At 58.8% G+C, this 19,569-nt stretch overlaps 1 pseudogene; it reads left to right on the top strand.

Annotated features, from left to right (window-relative positions):
- Positions 1-4,379: 4,379 nt before the first annotated feature.
- Positions 4,380-7,674, top strand: LOC138848076 (natural cytotoxicity triggering receptor 1-like; annotated as a pseudogene).
- Positions 7,675-19,569: the final 11,895 nt, after the last annotated feature.

The following is a 19,569-nucleotide window of genomic DNA, read 5'->3' as shown; positions in this document are numbered from 1 at the left end:
CTGATGGCTTCCTGGGGAGCTACTTATCTGGGCATAACACAACTCACGCCTGAGAACTGGAGTGCCACACACCTGCTCCGGCCCAGCCTCCTCTGCAGCTCTACCCCAGGGAGGCCCAGGCTCCACTGCAGCTCTACCCCCAGGGCGGCCCCACCTACGTATCTTGAGGGGGTGTCTGGGACCCCTGCTTTCCAGAAGAGCGCGTCTGCGGTTTCCAGAAGAAGAGTGCAGGGTCTCTGAGTTTCCGGAAGGGGGGTGTGCGGGGTTTCTGGAAGAGTGCTTCTAACTCCCCGGGTTTCCGGAAGAGAAGTGCGGGGTCTCTCAGTTTCCGGAAGTTGGTGTGTGGGGTCTCCAGAGAGCACCCGAGATTCCCGGGATTCGGGAAGAGCTCGTTTGAACTCTGCAGGTCTCCGGAGGAGGGGACTGGGGTCTCCGGATGCATGCCCGAGGCTCCTCGGTTTCCGGTAGAGGGCGTCTGGCAATTCCGGTCAGTCCACCATTAACCTTCTCTCTACCCGGCAGCTCCTCCTTCAGCCACACCTGCCCCTTGCACCCTTGGTACCACGCCCGCTTCCTGGTTTACTTCTCGACGGTGCCAACTCCCTGAGCGCGTGGGCGGCTCCTTGGCTCACCTGTCCGCAACACTGTGGGACAAGAGGGGATCCTGGGGCTGCACCACCCCTCCGGGCCCAGACCCCCACCGCTCCCTTCTCCTAGCGCAGGTCGGGCACAGGGGAGGAGACACTTAGACACCAGCACACCTGCGTTCCTGCGGTGCAGCTCGCATCGCTGTCATCGATCAACCGAGGCGAATGGGGCCCGAAGCAAGGCGTCCACGCAGTGGAATAAGACTCGGCCATGGAACGAGTGAAATTCGGACGTTTGCAGCAAACCGAGGCACTGCAGACACTGTGGGAGTGAGACAAGCCAGGCACAGAGGAGAACCCACGCGGGAAGTCACTCAGGTGTGGGCTGTGAGGAACTCGGGGAGCAGCATGGTGGTCACCAGGGGAGGGCGTGGGATCCGCAGGTCAGAGAGCAGAGCTACAGAATCACATGGGAGAAGAGGTCTAGAGGTGTGGTGTGCGTCATGGCGACTGTAGTTAATAACGCTCACGGCATGGGCAGCTGAAATTGCTTAAAACTGTGTCAGATGCTCCCACCACACAATAAGTCTGTGAGGTAATGCACACGTTATCTAGCTTGGGTTAGCTCTTCCACTCTCTGTGTGTGTGTGTGTGTGTGTGCGCGTGTTTCATGTTTACCTGACAAATAGACACAAATACAACCTTTGGCTTCAAAGTAACTATTCTTCAAAAGGAGAAAGTGTGCTGCCCTCACCCCTTCTCTCAGGCTTCTGTGACAAGCCCTGCCTGGCCGGGGAACAGGATCTGGGGTGAGGCCAGAACAGAACATTTTCCTGTGATTTCCTCTCCAGCGTCCTCTTGGATAAGTTCCAGTGAGCCCAGAGGGAAATGGCTCCCTGCCACAGCGCTGATGCCAGGGGTGCCGGGGAACCTTGGCTCTGGTCCTAGAACCCCCGTATCTCTGTGGTCACCACCATGGCAGCCTCCAGGTGTGGCAGCCCCCAGTGGTGCCCTGGAGCTCGTGGTCACAAGTCGGTGTCTCCCAGTCCCGCTGTGTCCTTGGCAGAGGCTCTCGGCTGGCTGTGCAGGGCCCTGTCCACAGCAGGGGTGTGAAGAGGAGCATGGGAACACAGCAGAGGGCACCACGACTTGGGCAAGGATGAGACGAGAATGGGTTCTCGCCCCTCCCCCCACATTCAGTTCACGTCCTCTGCCGTCCCCCAGGCAGTATCCCTGGGGACAGGAGGTCAGCTGAGCCAGGTGGGCATGGGCACAGCACAGCAGCCACGAGCAGTGCACATGCTGGAGCATGGTCGAGTCCCAGTGAGCCAGGTGAGAGCTGATGTTTGTGTGTCACAGCGTGTCCACATGGCCCGGAGCAGCCTTCTTTCGATTCCTCTCAGACACACGAAAATGTGAAAACACGCTAAGCCCACGGGCCATCCACAGAGAGGCCATGGGCTGGCTCTGGTCCTTGGGGCAGGATGTGCTGAGCTCTGCTGGGCACACAGCTGCACGAGAGGAAGTGCTGGTCAGGCCGTGCACAGAACTGCACCCATCAGCACACTCACACACGCAGGCACACACACGCAGACACTCACATGCAGACACACAGATGCACACAGACATGCACAGATGCCTACACCCGAAGACACACATACACACATGCACACATACATGGGTGCACACACCTCCACACAGAGACACATGCATACACATATGTACACACATCAACAGGACATATTAGAAACAATCCCATAGGTATCTGGCTTCAAGGGTACAGAAATAAAGAGCCAGTGGTGGAGAAGAAGGTTAGTTGAGAGCCTTCTGGCTCGAGTGGGAGCGGAAGCGGGTACTTGGCAGACACTGCCCAGGAGGTGGGCCCTGATGGGGTTTAGCACCTCCCAGGGAACACAGACCCTGCCCCAAGTCCCTGAGGAGGGGGCTTTGAACCAAGGTCTCCACAGAGCTCCAGAGAGCGGGTGCTGTGGAGAGAAAGCAGTCAGGACCCTCGGCCCTCAGGGAAAAGCTCCGGTCACCACCGCAGCCGGCCACATGCAGGGAGCCTGCACCTGCAGATCTGGAAGCAAAGTTGTGAAACCCAACACCCACGGCCTTCACAAGAGCATGAGGCTGAGTCTGACCGAGTTGGGTGGGAACCTGCAAACCCACAGCGTCCACCGGAGAGCTGCCGCCTGCTGGGCACCCAGCCCCGGGGGAACTGGGGAAGACCACAGAAAGGGTGCTGGGGACCTCCATGGGGAGTAGAACCCACTGCAGCTAAACCCTCAGCGAGAACAACCGGCCTCAGGAGGAAACAAAGAACCCTCCCTCACCCCGGGGCGCGGACTCACTGGAACTTTATCCAAGAGGACCCTGGAGGAGTTACAACATGGCAAGGAAATGTTCTGTCCTGGCCTCACCCCAGCCATCTCAGGCATTTGGGAAGTGATCCAGCAGATGGAGCACTCTCTCTCTCCCTCTCTCTCTCTCTCTCTCACTCTCCTCCCTCCCTCCCTCCCAAATTTTCTGAATTTAAAAATAGAAGATCAGAAACTCAGGTGAAAGCCAGAGTTGGACCCCCACCCCGGGAGACCCCGTGGGGACTTTGGCTTCATCCTCACGACGCCAGGGTTGACTCGAGTTCCGTGGTCGATGTTTGCAAAAAGTTGTGTTGGGGGAGCTCGGGGTGAGCCGGTCCCAGTAACCCAGGACAGGAGAAGAAACCCACCCCAGCAGTCGACCCCCGGAGCCAGAGCGGCCCTGCCTCAGTCCCGATGCTGTCTCTGAAATCCAGCCACTGTCATCTCCCCCAAGGCGAGTACTCATAGGCACAGATGTGATCAGGGCCCTGGGGCCATGAGCCAGGGCACACAGGCGGGGCCTTGTTCACTGTCACTTCCTGGGAGCACAGAAAACCCGCCTTCTCATCCCCACCCTCACTCCTGCACCTGCAGGGAGATGGCGGCAGTTCTCCCGGTTCTGTTGCTCAGAAAGGAGACAGAGCCCACGCTCCCTTTTCCAGACGGGGGGCGGTGCGGAGTCCCACGTGTCTCCACGGCCCTGAGGAGTTTAAGTGGGGGACACGAAACCCTGTGCCCTCCCTCGTCTCCCCTGCATGTGGACAGCACGGTGACCTCCCAGGGCCGCCCCGGGACTGGGCTCCTCCATCTGCCTTCCCCCCTGTTCCGGAGCTGCAGATGCGCTGTGAACCCACCCAGACCCGGCCCTGGGGCACCCAGAAACAACAGGAGCCACCCAGGCCAGCAATGGACGGGAGCTCTGGGGAGGGAGTGGTGTGGTGTTGGAGCTGACAGGAACACCGAGGGCGCAGGTGTGGTTGGATGTCCGTGGGGCCGTGATCAGGTGGCGGAAGGAGGGCTGTGACCCCACCTGTAAGAAAGTCAGTGTGAAATCCCCAGGGTGAGCGGTGTAGGGCCTCACCCACCACATCCTGTGCCCCTCGCCGGCCGGCCACACACACCTCCTGCCCGAATCTGCGCCATGCCCTCCCCTCTCACGGCCCTGCTCTGCCTCGGTGAGTCCTGGTACGGGAGGGCAATGGAGGCCGGGGGTACGGGTTGGGGTGCAACATGACCCATGGTTCCTGCCTCCCAGGGCTTTGTCTGAGCTGGAGAATCAGCACCCAGAAGCGTGAGTCCTCCCTTCACCGCCCCAGGGTCACCCTCGAGGTCCCCAGGAAGTCACCACCACTGGGAAAACTGGGAGTGGGCGGGGCTGTTGCCGGTGGGAGGGGACTGGGGAGGGGTCCTTCCGGAAAATCAGGTTCTGATTCCCTTCCAGAGGCACTGACCAGGCCCAGCATCTGGGCAGAGCCCGACTCCAGGATTCCAGAGGGGAAGCCAGCAGCCATCTGGTGCCAGGGGCTCCCCGGGGCCGAGGAGTACCAGCTGCGCTCCGAGGGGGGCCTCTCTGCCTGGGGGAGACCCGAGCGATCCAGAGCGAGGGGCGGAGTCCGGTTCCCCATCGCGGCCATGACCTCGCGCACTGCAGGGCGCTACCGCTGCTTCTGCCACAGCGGGGAGCTCTGGTCAGAGCCCAGCGAGCCCCTGGATCTGGTGGTCACCGGTGAGTCTGCCCGCTGCCATGCAGTGGTGGGGGGCAGGGGACGGGGGGCAGCCCCACCCGGCCATGCTCTGCAGGTGTCAGAACGGGGGCTGCTTCCTCTGGGAGGAGCCTGTAGGAGAAGGAAGCCCAGCAGGGCATCGGTGCAGGGCTCCTACAGAGGACGGCACCCGGGTCCCTGGGACAGGGGAGAGAAGCAGGCCAGAAAGAGAGAGAGGCTTGTCCTGTAGGAGGGCCGCTCCCATGGAGGGAAGGTGTCCGGGCCATGGCGCTCCCTACAGCCGGGGACCTGTGTCTCAGACTGAAGCACTTGGTAGGATCTGCAGGAGGGCTCGTGACAAACACAGAGAGCTTTGGCCCCGAGTCACGGCAGCCTGGATCAGAAGGGCAGAGAGCTGCAAGCAGCCGAGTGTCCCCTGGGGAATGCGTGGCAAACGTGGGCTGCACCGCATGCGAGGGAACGGGCTGAGCTTGCAAAAGAAGTTGAGACACGGGGTGAAGCTTAAAGCTGTTAAGATGCTGAATTCTATGTTATGTATGTTTCCCCCAAAGACATAAGCAAACGGCCGCCCCACCCGAGTCTCTGACTGGTGGCCCTGAGGTGGCCCCTGGCCATTGGCTGCCACAGGCTGTGCTGGGATTGTGGTCCTAGCGGCCAAACTCTGGGAAAACCCCGTGGACAGCGGCTCCCAGAGAGTCTGATCCTCGCTCCTGGAAGCTGGGGGCACTGAGTGGCTCTACCTGGGAGCACGGCTGGGGAGGGCGTGTCTGTGGCTGGGGCAGATGTGGGGGGAGGAGGAGGGTCTGAGGTTGCAGGGGTGGAGCCTGGGAGGCAGGAAGACACCGGCCACCTTCTTGTGCAGGAATGTACGACACGCCCACCCTATGGGTTCAACCAGGGCCCACGGTGACCTCGGGAGAGAATGTGACCTTCTACTGCCGGCTAGAGATGGTGACCAACACCTTCTTCCTGCTCCAGGAAGGCGGGCCCAGCCACCCACAGGGCAGCCACGGGGCGGTGCCAGCGGAGTTCCCCGGGGGCCCTGTGACCTCGGCACACACGGGCACGTACAGGTGTTTTGGCACCTATAGCGGCCATGTGTGGTCCTTCCCCAGTGAGCCCGTGAAGCTCCTGGTCACAGGTGAGGAAGCCCCCAGTTCCCAGGTCCTCCCTGGGCTCCTAAAGAAACCCCAGGGTCCTGTCGAAGGGACGTCCACCCCAGGGGGCCAGGGAAGGAGAATGGAGGGAGCAGAGGAAGCCCCCAGCCCCGACCTGTCCTCTTCATCTCCGTCTCCAGATGTGGGAGACCCCAGCCTGGAACCCCCAGACCCCGCCCCTGCTGCAGGTGAGTAGCTTGCTCCTCCACACTCGGGAGAGCTGGAGCCTTCCTGTGTGTGCCCGTGGGTGCCGTGGGCTTCCCCGCCTGCACAGTGCAGTGCAGGTGCCCCAGGTGTGGTGGTGTTCAGTGCCCACAAGCCGCCAGCAGTGAAACCCGCACCCTCCCTCTCATGCTGGTCCATATGCAGAACGCAGGTGCACTAGGGACAAGATGAGAAGTTACCCAGAGCTTGTGTCCCCGGGGCCCGTGACATGCAGGGAATCTTGTGTTTAAGACATGGGCGCAGTCTCCAGGAGACCTCACTGTGTGTATGGGAATATTCCAAATCCCAGGACAAGCCCATCTGGAGTACTTCCGGTCCCTAGCATTTTGGATAAGGGACGGGCAACCTATACAGCAGTGCCCATCAACCAGAAAAACCTCCTGGTCTCTGGGGCACAAGCGTCCTGGCTGGAGTGGATGGAACGTCCATGAGAGATGTCAGGAGAGAGAAATGTGTTATATGAGGGCAGTTCAGAGAGCTCATGGAAAGTGCAGGGGTAAAAGGACTGGGCCATCTTCTGCTGCTTTCCCAGGCACATTAGCAGGGAGCTGGAGAGACGTGGAGCAGCGGGGATCGAACCGGTGCCCATATGGGGTGCTGGTGCTATAGGCGGAGGCTTTAGCCCATTATGCCACAGCACTGGCCCCATAAACTTCTCTTTTAACTCCGTGTCCCGTGAAGTTTTAGAAGCCCCCTGGCATCGCACACAAGGAGCGCTGGTGACCTGGAAGGGGGACCCTGGAGGGCTAAGCAGGGCCGCCTGGCTGGGCACACGCAGGAGACATCTGGGTGAACACTGGCCGACGGAGCCCGTTAGTCGATTGGTTCTCAGAACGAAGAGATTTCCAGAAAAACAGGGGGCGACCCAGCAGTGCCAGAAGTCAGGAAGGGGACCTGGTGACAAGGGACTGGCCAGGAGGCTGGTGGGCAGGGGGCTGGCTCAGGACCCCAGGGGAGTGCCAGGCTTTGGATTTGACGCCGTGTGTGGAGAAAGACCCGCGTGAGGGGGGCGCAGAGCCCCCGTCGCGGTGCGAGGCACAGAGACGCATGCGCAATAGTGCAACGCCAGCTTCTGCCTGGGACCTGGGGGCCCTGCCCGCGGGGTGAGGCCGCTGGGACCCCTGTGAGGCATGGGGTGGAGACCTGGAAAGCCGCGGGGTGTGGCGGGGCTGGGCTGAGGAAGGAGAGGCTGGGCGGGTGGAAGCCAAATCCAACCCTCCCTTCCACAGCAGGCTCTCCGGAACCCCGTCTCGGAACCACAGTGTCCAGAGTCCAGGACGGTGAGTAGCGGGGCTCCCGCGGGGTGGGGGCAGGAGGAAGGTCTGGGAGGTGAGGGGAGAGGAGCGGGTGGGTGCAGTGCTGCATCCCATCAGCGGCCCCTCTGCCCCAGCCACAGCCGCCTGGGATCACACCGCCCAGAACCTCCTGCGGCCTGGCTGTCCTGGTGCTGGTGGCTCTGACGTGGCTCCTGGCTGAAGACTGGCTCTGCAGATGGAGGACCCGGGAGGGAGCCGGCCGCGTGCCCAGGCCGGCATGGACTGAGACGTCTGTGCTGTGCTGCAGAGCGGGGGTCACCTGCACGGATTGGGGGGCGGGGGTGGAGGTGACGGCCTGCTGAGGCAGATCCGCTCCTTGGCGTTTGCATCTGCTCGGCCACCGCTGCCCCACCCTGGTCTCCCCTGACAAAGCAAACAGCCCTGTCCTCCATAGCAAGGCTGCGGCTGAAACTTCACGCACACTCAGAACGCAGTTTGGGTTTCCGTGAACTATTTGAGGTCACTTCAGGGCTGCTTCCCATCATGCGCTATGTCCTGATCTCTCCCTCCCGTGGCCTGCGGGGTGCCCTCCCCCCCAGTCTCTTTCCCACCGCTGTACCCGAGGGCCACAGGCTGGGAGATGGACAGAGGCTCGTTTAACTGCTACCCTTGAAGTCCAGTGATGATCACCCAGGGCGAGGGATGGACCCTGGGACTCCCTGAGACTGGGGCCTCCCTCCTCCCCTCATGCTGACACCATAGCTCGGGACCCCAAACCCGTCCTCCAGGGCCCTTTCTGCCCAATGAGGTGGGGAACGGAGTTACCTGGTGGCCCTGGAGTCTGCAGCCCTGGCACAGCCCAAGTGCCAGAGCTTCTCCCACCCTGGCGGGGTCTCACCGACGGTGGTATGGTCCCACCAGCGTGAGTGGGGTCTCACCATCCTGGCTGGGGTCCTACTGTTACAGGTTTGGTGTCACTGACCTGGTGGGAGGGGTCTCACCATAGTGGGTGAGGTCCCACTGGCCTCGGTGGGGTCTAACTACCCCAGGTGGGGTCCCACTGACCTGGGCGGGGTCTAACTACCCCAGGTGGGATGTCACTGATGTGGGTGGGAAGAGTCTCACCATAGTGGGTGGGGTTTCACCATCCCGGGTGGGGTCTCACTATCTTGGTGGGGTCTCCCCGATGTGGTTGGGGTGTCACCAACCTGTGTGGGAGAGGTCTCACCGATGTGGGTGGGGTCTCACTGCCCCAGGTGCGATCTCACTGGTTGAATCCCTAGTGACAGAGAGACTGGCAGACTCAGGGGGTGGGGGTGAGGGTGGGGGCAGATGGGCCGCTTGGGGAGGGGGCTCCTGTGCTGGATGCAGACGCTCTCAGAGTGGGCGGGGGCGGTGGAGCTGTGCTGTGAACGCCTAATGTCCACTGTTCACCTTGAAGCCCTGAGTGTGGCGAATCTCCTGTTCTGTTTTGCCACAAAACCTGTCTCCAACAGTGACCCCCTAGGGAGCAGAAGTGTCCCTGGTTGAGGACCACTGTCACATTCTGTAACAGGGTTTCTGGAACCTTCCGTGTGGTGTGGTTTTGGCCAGGGCCTTCTGTGCATTGAGGCGTGGGTAGCAGCAGCCCACAAGCATCCCCAAGCACCACCCGGTGTCCCACAGGAGGCAAAGACCACCCCTGCTGAGCCCACGGACTCGAAGCGTCCCGGCCCGTATGCTGTTTTGCTCAAGATTCCAAAGGCTTCTTTCGGTCTTGCAAAGACAAGCCGTGGGCACAGGATCTGGGGAGCACTGGTTTCCTGGTCTGCCCCAGAGCCGCCCTGTGGACAGCCACTGAGTCCTCCCTCCCTGTGCCTCCCCGTGACCTGGATATGATCGCTGGTGGGGGATTTTAATTAACCTCCGGTGCTCACAGGGTCAGATGCTTCCGGTTCCCACTGCCAGGCCTTTGCGTGCAGGGAGCCATGGCAGCAGGGAGCACCCTCTGGCCAAGGCCATTCTCTCTGAGCACGACCACGGGGCTGATCCCACCCAGAATGAAGGGCAAAGGCCCAGCTGGAGGCGGCGGGTTCTGGCCCTGCCACACGGAGCGGCAGCAGCAGGTGGCTCTGCAGTGGCCCTCACACTGTGTCTGCAGGCACGCGGTGGGCGTGGACACCAGACGATAAACTGTGAGCCGTGCGGCCCAGCCTTAGCCTCCATGACTGGCACCTGAGTGCTCTGGCAGCACGAGGCTGAGCGAGGGCAGCCCCTCCTCCCAAATCACTGGGGTGGGGTGGGCAGGTCTCCACGGGGGGCCCAAGGGATGCTGAAAGGTGGGGGACCTGCTCTGTGGGTCAGCACTGTGCAGGGTAGGTTCTATGGGTATAAGTTATATTTAATGAAGCGCCTTAGAAAATATTAGAAGGGAACGAACATTACATAGAGCCGCTGGCAGCCTCCTCTCCAAACCGGCGCTTACAAAGGCAGTTCTGCTCCAAGACCCAGCAAATCCTTCCAGAAGCCCCCGAGCGAACATGGACGCCCAGAAACGCCCAACACCAACCACGCTCAACTTAGAAGACAAACTTCCTTCGGGTTAGGATTGACTTCCGGCCTGTGCATGGTTGGGCCAAAGGAAGTGGACTTCCCCCGAGCTCTGTGATTGGCTCCCAGGACGCAGGAGGGGGTAGGACTTCCTGCTCAGGGGGCGAATGAGCCCACCCCATGTTTAACAGGAGGTAAGAGGTGGGCTCAGCCGTTACTATGAGACCCGCTGATGTCATCTGGCCCTGCCCCCAGACCCCGCTTTTCTAGTTCCAGGGTGGGGCTGAGGTACGAACCCCACCCCCCATGCCGACTGGGTCTTGTGGGTATATGCAAACATGGTGCCACGGTAGCCAATGGGCGCTCGGCTCTCAGTGACTGTCTCCCGCACCCTGTGGTTTCTGAGGCGCTGGGAGGAACCTTTCACTCACCGGGTGGCGTCTGCTCTCGGGTCTGGGACAGCTCCAGAGCCGGCGGGGGAGAGGCCGTCTCCTCGTCTCCCATGCGGGACAGGTTGACGGCGGGGTCTGCAAAGACTGAGGAGCCACGTCACGCTGGGCCCTCCTTGCTCGCGCGTGGACCTTCGAGCCCCGACCTCCGAGAGGGGACAGAGCTGGAGTGGCCAACGACTCGCCCACTGGAGGAAGCACCTGGGAAGCCCAGGCCAGGACTCAGGGGTGCTCTGGGCCAAGGACAGGCGCGCACGTGGGTGCTGGAGGGCAGCGCCGCCCCAGGACCCCTGAGCTCAGGACCCTCCTGAACCTCACCCTGGGCACGGTGGATGTCCCTCGCCTTTAAAATACGCGGGGAGCAGTGGTCTTACTATAAAATTGATTGAAGGGGCTGGCGCTGTGGCACAGTAGTTTAACACACTTGCCTGCAGCGCCGGCATCCCATAACTGCAGCCCTCTGTGGAGTGGACCAGTGGACGGATGATCACATCCCCGGCCCCTGCCCCGGTAACTCTGCCTTTCAAATATATAGATAAATAAATCTTTAACAAATAAATAAAAGGAACCAAATCATGGGAACAGGAAGTTGTAGTAAATCGACCCACATGTCCTGTACTGGTGGGGATCGGCTCTAGGAACCCTGTGCCGGGTGAGTCTGGTCATGGGACATCAAGGAGTCCCGGCACACACCTGCATGATGGCGCCTACTTCACTCTGGACTCTGAACTCCGCCGTTCACTCCTGGGCTGGGAACGGCAGAGCTCGCTGCTGTTTTCCTATGAGAATGTCCACCGGGGGCCGGGCGTCCTCCTGCAGTGGTGCAGATCTGCGTATCTAGGACTCTGCACACAGAAGCCGTGCAGCAAGAGTACGATGAGGTCGGCAGCGGTCAGCTTCATTAGAATGTTGGGGGCGCCGGCATACAGGCGACTGTGGCTGACCAAAACGTGCCCTGACACCTGACGATGCCATGACTCGGGAATCCAACATTCTCCCTCAGTCTAAACGCCAGGCTGCAAAGCTTCATGGGAATTCCTCACACGTATTTATGCAGGTAGGAAACACATACACATGCATGCCCACACACTCCCAAATTTACATACACTGTTCCCGAGGACAGGAAAAAGGAACGTTCTATCAGGCACGGAGAGAGTGCTATCAAAACCAGAGACGGAAACAGTCATATGGGGAAATCCTGGGACGGATGCTCCCATAAACTTTGACTCCCAAGAAAATACTCACAAAGAATACTCGTTCCTATACAGAGAGGGGAATGCAGGCATCATGAGCACACCGGTTGGTTGTTGGTGGTGAAGGCAGGCACCGGTCACTTGATACTAAAGAATCGATGGCGTTCAATACATTACCAGAAGAAAAAGCTCATCAGACACACACAAAACTTTTTTTTCTGAAGCCAGAGAGAGAGGAAGGAATCCTACTTCTGTGACTTAGTCCCCCAAATGGCTGCAACAGCACATACTCAGCCAGGGGCCTGGAGCTCCATCCTGCTTCCCTCGCGGGTGCCAGGGCCCCAGTCTATGCTGTCTCCTGCTCCCTTCCCAGGCCCATCAGCGGGACGCTGGGTCCGAAGCGAGGCAGCCAGGCCGGAAGCCAGCACTCTGACTGGGATGCCAGCATCGCCAGCAGCTGCCCCGCATTGACCTCCTCCACCCGTGGGATTTTGCTTCTGTTGTCTGTGCTTCTGTGGCCACAGCCAACCAATCACTGCCCAGACGTCGTCACGGGGTTCCCCTCTGTTTTCTAAAAGGAGTTTCATTATCTCAGGTTTCACGTAGTTCCCTTTCACATAATTTAAAATGATTGTGGTAAGACCTAGAGATATTTAAGTGACCCAATATTACTTATACGTGTAATGTTTTGACCCACGCCTGTATGCGGACCAGAGGGAGCGTATCTAAGTCCTCAAACATGTATTCATCCTTGGTGGCTAACAATAAAAATCCCATGACTTTTGCACACACGGTGAGACAGGGCTGTCATTCCGTCTTCTGCAGATGGAAACAGTTTTCAAAGCACACCGCAGGTCCTCTCCTTCCCCAGTGTGCGTTCTCGATGCCCTTGTAGAAACCAGTAGACTGCAACACGTGACCGTCCGTCTGCGTTCTCTCTGCTGTCCCAGTGTCCCCGTGTGTTCGTATTTGTTGCCATGCTGTGTGGACACCGCAGCTGTGTCGTGTGTCTTGAATCAGACTGCGAGATACCTCGGCTTGGGGCTTTAGTCTCAGGGTGGTTTTAATATTTGCGGCTTTTGTGGTTCCATGTAAATCATGAGTTTTGTTTTACTCCAGGCTGCTGGAGGTCTGGGCTCTGCTAAGTGGAGCTGTGTGGATCTCCCTTGGAGCGCTGACGGGAGTTCGTGTGTGGACCGCGATCCTGCGACCTGACGGTGACCAGTGAGGGCAGCTTCTGGTTGAGACGTTGGGTTGTCTTTAGGTAAGATGACGTCATCAGCAGAAGAGGTAGTCTTAGGTAAGATGGCGTCATCAGGAGAGAGCCGACATGGCTTCTTCCTTCCCAATTCGGACGCTTCTGAGGCTTCTTCTCGCCCACCTGCTCTGGCGAGGACTTGCAGGGCCGCGCAGAGCAGCAGTCAGGGCTCACGTTTCCTACCAGGACCCGCTCTCTTCCTCTACGGAGACAGCGGCAACCACGCGCCCTCAGCAGAGTCTGAGCGCCGCATGTCCATGTGCGCCTGCACAGTCATCTATAAGTGTGTGAGCAGTCCCGTGTCGGTTGGCATCTGCGCGAGTGCGGCAGCATACGCATGCGCAGTCCAGAGTCAGTGTGCGTGTGCGCGAGGCCGCCTCAGGTGAGTCCGTGTCCGCCCACACGGGGAAGCTGAGGCTCAGGGCAGAGGGGTGTGTGAGGGGACGCAGTGAGGGCGCCTCCCCCGGGAGTCAGGGCAGGCGGCAGGGAGGGGGCGGCGCAGGTCCTGGGAGGCCTCAGGGCCCCGCAGCGGGGTGGTCGGGTCAGGGGAAGCTGTGGCTGAGGGGCGTGGGAGCGGCGTCCGCGGCGGAGGGGGCGTCCGGGCCTCCCCCGCCCTGGGTCGGGCCCCGGGACCTCCGGGCCGGGCGGGAGCGGGGCTGTGCCCACCTGCGTCCTCCGGAAGTGGCCGGGCTGCGACCCCACAGGAGGGGCTGAGGGCGGGGACGACCCCACCCCAGGGCGCATCAGCCCACCTGAGGGGCGGCTCCGGGAGGCCCGTGTCCTTGGTGCTGGGTCCTGGCCCTGGGAGAGGAGGGCGGAGCCGGCTGACAGGGCGGGGCGGGGCCCCATCCCTGCAGGGCGCCTGTGCCCCCATCCTGGGGACTGAGGGCCTGGCTGGGGTGGGGGCGGTGCCCCTTCCTGTGGGCTGCGGGCGGAACAGCCCTGCGATGCTGGGAGGACCCGGCCTCCGAGCGTCCACACCCGGTGTGTGTCCGTGCCGCGGGCGCTGTGCCGGGCCGGTCAGGAGATGCAATGACCCCGCCCTCGTGGTCCTGCTCTGCCTGGGGAGACGGGAAGACGGGGAGGGGAGACCCTGCTCTGGGAGGGACCCCGCACACTTCCCCCTCCCCCACAGCCAGGCCCTGCTCCCTGGAGACCCCAGGCTCAGGAGTCCCGGGGAGGAGAGGACCTGCGCAGGGGCAGGGGCAACCCTCTCACGGGGAGCTCTCCTCCAGGGCTGTGCGGGCCCAGGACCCGAGTGCAGGCAGGTGAGCGTGCCCCCACTCTGCCGGTCCCCTCCCCCGCCATGGGACAAGGGCCACCCCGGGCAGCTGGGGTGGGGACAGCAGCCCTGTCTGGTGAGGAGGGCGTCTGGGAGGGTCCTGGCCTGCGAGGGGACGTGGTCCTGGGACCCACCCTCTGGTTTCCTTACAGGGACCCTCGCCAGACCCAGCCTCCGGGCTGAGCCAGGCTCTGTGATCACCCTGGGCAGGCCTGGGGCCCTGTGGTGTTGGGGACCCTGGAGGCCCAGGAGTGCCGTCTGCATAGAGAGGGAATCCCAGAGCCCTGGGACAGAGCGATGCCCCTGGAGCCCGGAAACAAGGCCACGTTCCCCACCCTCTCATGGCCGAGGTGTATGCGGGGCGCTACCGCTGTGTCTGCCTCAGCGCTGCTGGCTGCTCAGAGCCCAGTGCCGCCCTGGAGCTGGGGTGACAGTGAGGAAGCCACACCTGAGCAGGAGCTGGGTAGGTCACGGGGACGCTGAGAGGAGGCGTCGATGGGAATTGGGTGCGGGGCTTGGGCTCCTGGGCCAGACACCCAGAGTGAGGGCGGTGGGACTGCAGGGCAGGAGGGAGAAGGGTGTGGGTGGAGCCAGCGTGCAGCCCCGCCCCTCTTCCCTCCTGACCCAGCAGGGACCTTGGTGGTCCCTGCAGAGGGTCTGACGGGGTCACACAGGATCTCGGGGTCTGCCCAGCACCCTGGCCAGCAGCTCCGTGCCGGGCTCCCACAGGGGCCAGAGTAGATGCAGCGCTGGACAGGACCCCACCCAGGATGGGCCTCACTCACATTCCGGGGGCTCGGTGGACATCTAGACCAGGACAGAGACTGCTTGGGCGCAGTGGGCACAGGCCATGGTGCGGTATGGGCCCCGGACATGCTGCTGTAGGGAGAAGCTCGCCAGGCTGTGGGTGCTGCGTGGCCCGGCCCCTGTGGGGCTCCCCTGGTGACCCAGCAGCACAGGGCAGCCCGACAGGGTGATGTGGAGGCGGCTCATCAGAGGGCCACACTCAGTTTCCTCATGAGATATGGGGGCCTGGAAGTACAGAGTCCTGGGCAGGGCCGGGGTGTCCTCCTCCTCACGTCCTGTCCCTGTTCTCAGGAGGACTGGAGCCCAGCAGCCCCTCGCACCCCAGCCAGGCTCCCCCGCTGCTGAGTGAGCTACAGGCCTGACCCAGGGCTCAGGCAGCTGCGGGAAGGTGGGGTCCTGGGTGACTGGGTCTGGCCAGCCTAGGTGACCCCTCCATGCACGCCCCAGCCCCAGCACCCAGGACCTCACCCTGGAGAACCTTATCCGCATGGGCTTGGTGGGCTTGGTCCTGCTGGGCCTCGGGCTTCTGCTGCCAGAGGCTTGGTACAGCCAGAGAAGGACCTGGGCCGCAGGACAACACAGGTCAGAGAGGCTGTGCCCCGGGGGCGGGCGGAGGCGGGAGGCCGGGCATGCGTGGTGAGAAGCCGCGGGAAGCGGGCAGGGCTCACCTGGGGTTGCAGGAATCCTGCTCAGGGGCAGGGACCCGGGTGGGCGGCTGGCTGTGCTGCTTCCCCCGGCTCCCACGCGCATTCTGGGAAGGGGTCCCGGCCTCCTGCAGCCCTGCCCACCGCCCTGCAGGCTCCCGGGCGGTTCTGTGCTGTTCCTCTCCAGGGACACACAGCTCAGTGGCCTTGAGTGTCCACAGGAGCCCACCTAGAGGGTGGTGACGCCAGGATTCGCTCCTCTTGACCTTTAGCAATTGTGCCAGGAATTGGGCGGGACACCAGTCACTCAAGATGGATTCAAAATTGCACTCACCAGAGGAGGCGATGACACGTGGGCTCAGATGTGGGAGGTCACAGTTAATGGATCCGGGCCTGCGCTGTGGTGTTATGCATAAAAGCTGCCGCCTGCAGTACCGGCATCCCCTGTGGGCACCAGTTCGAGTCCTGGCTGCTCCACTTCCGATCCAGCTCTCTGCTATGGTCTGGGAAAGCAGCAGAAGATGGCCCAAGTGCTTAGGCCCCTGCATCCATCTGGGGGACTCAGAAGAAGCACCTGGCTCCTGGCTGGGGATCAGCTGAGCTCCCGCTGTGAGGGCCCATTGGGACTGAACCAGCAGATGGATACCTCTCTTGCTCCTTCTCTCTGTAACTGTGACTTTCAAATAAATATTTTAAAAAGCTGTGGCTCATCAAACTCTAAGATAAAATCCCAGATGACCATGGGCCTCCGCCCTCTGAGAGGACCACACAGAAGTGAAAGACTGAAAGTGTGTGCAGGGTTTCTTCAGGCACAAAAAGTTCAAGGTCATCTGGATTTCTCAGTGCTCGCCTAACGTAAACCCCACAACACGGTTGGCTCTGGTGGACGGCAGCACCCGGTGTTCTGGAAGAGTGCGGATGCCTGCCCGGCTTCCTCTGATGGCTGATTACTCTGCTTGTCTGTGCGGTGCAAGTCTGCATTTCCCACAGAGTTCAGTGAGGCGGGGTTGAGGGTGCACCTGGATACTTCTCCCGAGTTTCCAATTAATGGGATGGGGACTCCACCCCACCACAGCGTAGCTTAGGGAGTAAAGCCAACAGCTGCAGCACTGGCCTCACATATGGCTACCGGTTGGAGTCCTGGCTGTTCCACTGACGATCCAACTCCCTACTTATGTGTCTGGGGAAGCAGTAGAGGATGGCCCAAGTGCTTGGGTCCCTGTGTTGTTGTGGATTCGTTCTGCGAAGAGGAGCGTGGTGGGGGCAAGTGGCACAGAGTCACCCCACGGACCCGGGGAGCTGGGTAAAGCAGGCCAGAAGCAAGCAGCCTGCAACTCATTTATTTCAGTTGGGACAACAGCTTATATAGCTAAGGCAGCAAATCCGGTCAAGGGTGGTTTAAGCCATAACCAATCACAGCCTGTTGCCAGGCAGTTTCTGAAGCCATCCAATCACAGCCTGTTGCCAGGCAGGCTCCATTGCCAGTGGCCATCTTGGCATAGCCTTCTCATTCCACCACATCCCTGCACCCACGTGGGAGACCCTGAAGAAGCTCCTGGATTCTGGCTTCAGCCTGGCCCAGCCATCTGGGGAGTGAGCCAGCTGATGGGAAACCTCTGTCTCTCCTCACTCTGTATCTCTCCCTCTCAAATAAATGTATCATTCTTTAAAAAAAATTTAACATGCCGAGAAGAAAATAACCTGGATAAAGGTGATCTCAGAATTCATCACAGCATCTTAGCTGTGATTCCAAAAGTACGAGGAACAAATGGGAAAATGGCTGAATTGATCACCCCCAAAACTTCAGAAGTCTGTGCACCGTGGACAGCTCTCAAGGGAACATAAAGACAAGGAACACATTGTGTAAAGATCTGGAAGCCACAGCAGGAAAAGCAAGGCTGCCACTCACTCAGCAAAGGGAAGGGAAGGGAAAATATTGCCGCAGAGAGGCACCCCCTGTTAGGTAGGAGGTCAGATATGAGCTTATGTGTGTGTGACAAAGGCCTCTAGGACCAGCATATGCATCTCAGAGTCATCTGATAAGGGTTCAGGGGCAGCCCAGTAGTTGCATCCTGCCCTGCCCCCTTCTACCCGATAACCTGCCAGGTGGGGTCCCCTCCCCTTCTGCCTGATCATCTTCCAGATGCAGCCCAGTGTCTGCATTTCAAATGCCCTGCTCCTGATCCTGATCCTCCAGGGGGTCTTGCTCACCCTTCCTCTAACCCAGGGCACCAGCCAAATTCCTCCTGTCTGATACCTTCAGGGGGGAAACTCAGGAGTTTTTCTTTTTTTTTTAACTTTTATTTAATGAATATAAATTTCCAAAGTATGATTTATGGATTACAATGGCTTCCCCCACATACCGTCCCTCCCATCCACTACCCTCCCCTTTCCCACTCCCTCTCCCCTTCCATTCACATCAAGATTCATTTTCGATTATCTTAATATACAGAAGATCAGCTTAGTATACATTAAGTAAGGATTTCAACAGTTTGCTCCCACACAGAAACATAAAGTGAAAAATAATAGATGATTTTTTTAAAATGATGATGAAATCAGATCAGACCTATTGTCATGTTTAATCCCAGTGAGAGTCAAGTTGGGAGTTGATAATTTCTTTTTTTTTTTTTAACAGAGGATCAGTTTAGTATACATTAAGTAAAGATTTCAACAGTTTGCACCCCCATAGAAACACAAAGTGAAATATATTGTTTGAGTACTCGTTATAGCATTAAATCTCAATACACAGCACATTAAGGGCAGAGATCCTACATGAGGAGTAAGTGCACAGTGACTCCTGTAGTTGACTTTAGCAATTGACACTCCTGTCTGTGGCATCAGTGGTCTCCCTATGCTCCAGTCATGAGTTTCCAAGGCTATGGAAGCCCTCTGAGTTCTCTGATTCTTATCTTGTTTAGACAAGGTCATAGTCAAAGTGGAGGTTCTCTCCTCCCTTCAGAGAAAGGTACCTCCTTCTTTGAAGACCTGTTCTTTCCACTGGGATCTCACTCGCAGAGATCTTTTGCCAGAGTGTCTTGGCTTTCCATGCCTGAAATACTCTCATGGGCTTTTCAGCCAGATCCGAATGCCTTTAGGGCTGATTCTGAGGCCAGAGTGCTATTTAGGACATCTGCCATTCTATGAGTCTGCTGAGTATCTCACTTCCAATGTTGGATCACTCTCCCCTTTATTTATTCCATCGGTTAGTGTTAGCAGGTACTAGACTTGTTTATGTGCTCCCTTTGACTCTTAGTCCTTTCATTATGATCAATTGTGAACTGAAATTGATCACTTGGACTAGTGAGATGGCATTGGTACATGCCACCTTGATGGGATTGAATTGGAATCCCCTGGTATGTTTCTAACTCTACCATTTGGGGCAAGTCAGCTTGAGCATGTCCCAAATTATACATCTCTTCCCTCTCTTATTCCCACTCTTATGTTTAACAGGGATCACATTTCAGTTAATTTTTAACACTTAAGAATAACTGTGTATTAATTACAGAATTAAACCACTCATATTAAGTAGAACAGACAAAAAAAAAAACTACTAAGAGGGATAATGTATTAAGTTGTTCATTAACAGTCAGGGCTATGCTGATCAAGTCACCATTTCCCATAGTGTCCATTTCACTTCAGGAGGTTTCCTTTTTGGTGTTCAGTCAGTTGTCACCGATCAGGGAGAACATATGGTATTTGTCCCTTTGGGACTGGCTTATTTCACTCAGCATGATGTGTTCCAGATTCCTCCATTGTGTTGCAAATGACTGGATTTCGTTGTTTCTTACTGCGGTATAGTATTCTAAAAAGTACATATCCCATAATTTCTTTATCCAGTCTACCGTTGATGGGCATTTAGGTCGGTTCCAGGTCTTAGCTATTGTGAATTGAGCTGCAATAAATATTAGGCTGCAGACCGCTTTTTTGTTTGCCAATTTAAATTCCTTTGGGTAAATTCCAAGGAGTGGGATGGCTGGGTCAAATGGTAGGGTTATCTTCAGGTTTCTGAGGAATCTCCAGACTGACTTCCATAGTGGCTTGACCAGTTTGCATTCCCACCAACAGTGGGTTAGTGTCCCTTTTTCCCCACATCCT

This window comes from Oryctolagus cuniculus, unplaced genomic scaffold (genome assembly GCF_964237555.1).
Source record: "Oryctolagus cuniculus unplaced genomic scaffold, mOryCun1.1 SCAFFOLD_135, whole genome shotgun sequence".
In the NCBI taxonomy this organism is placed as follows: domain Eukaryota; kingdom Metazoa; phylum Chordata; class Mammalia; order Lagomorpha; family Leporidae; genus Oryctolagus; species Oryctolagus cuniculus.
The sequence above is the reverse complement of the archived record's forward strand: the minus strand, read 5'-3'. Positions and strand labels throughout refer to the sequence as shown.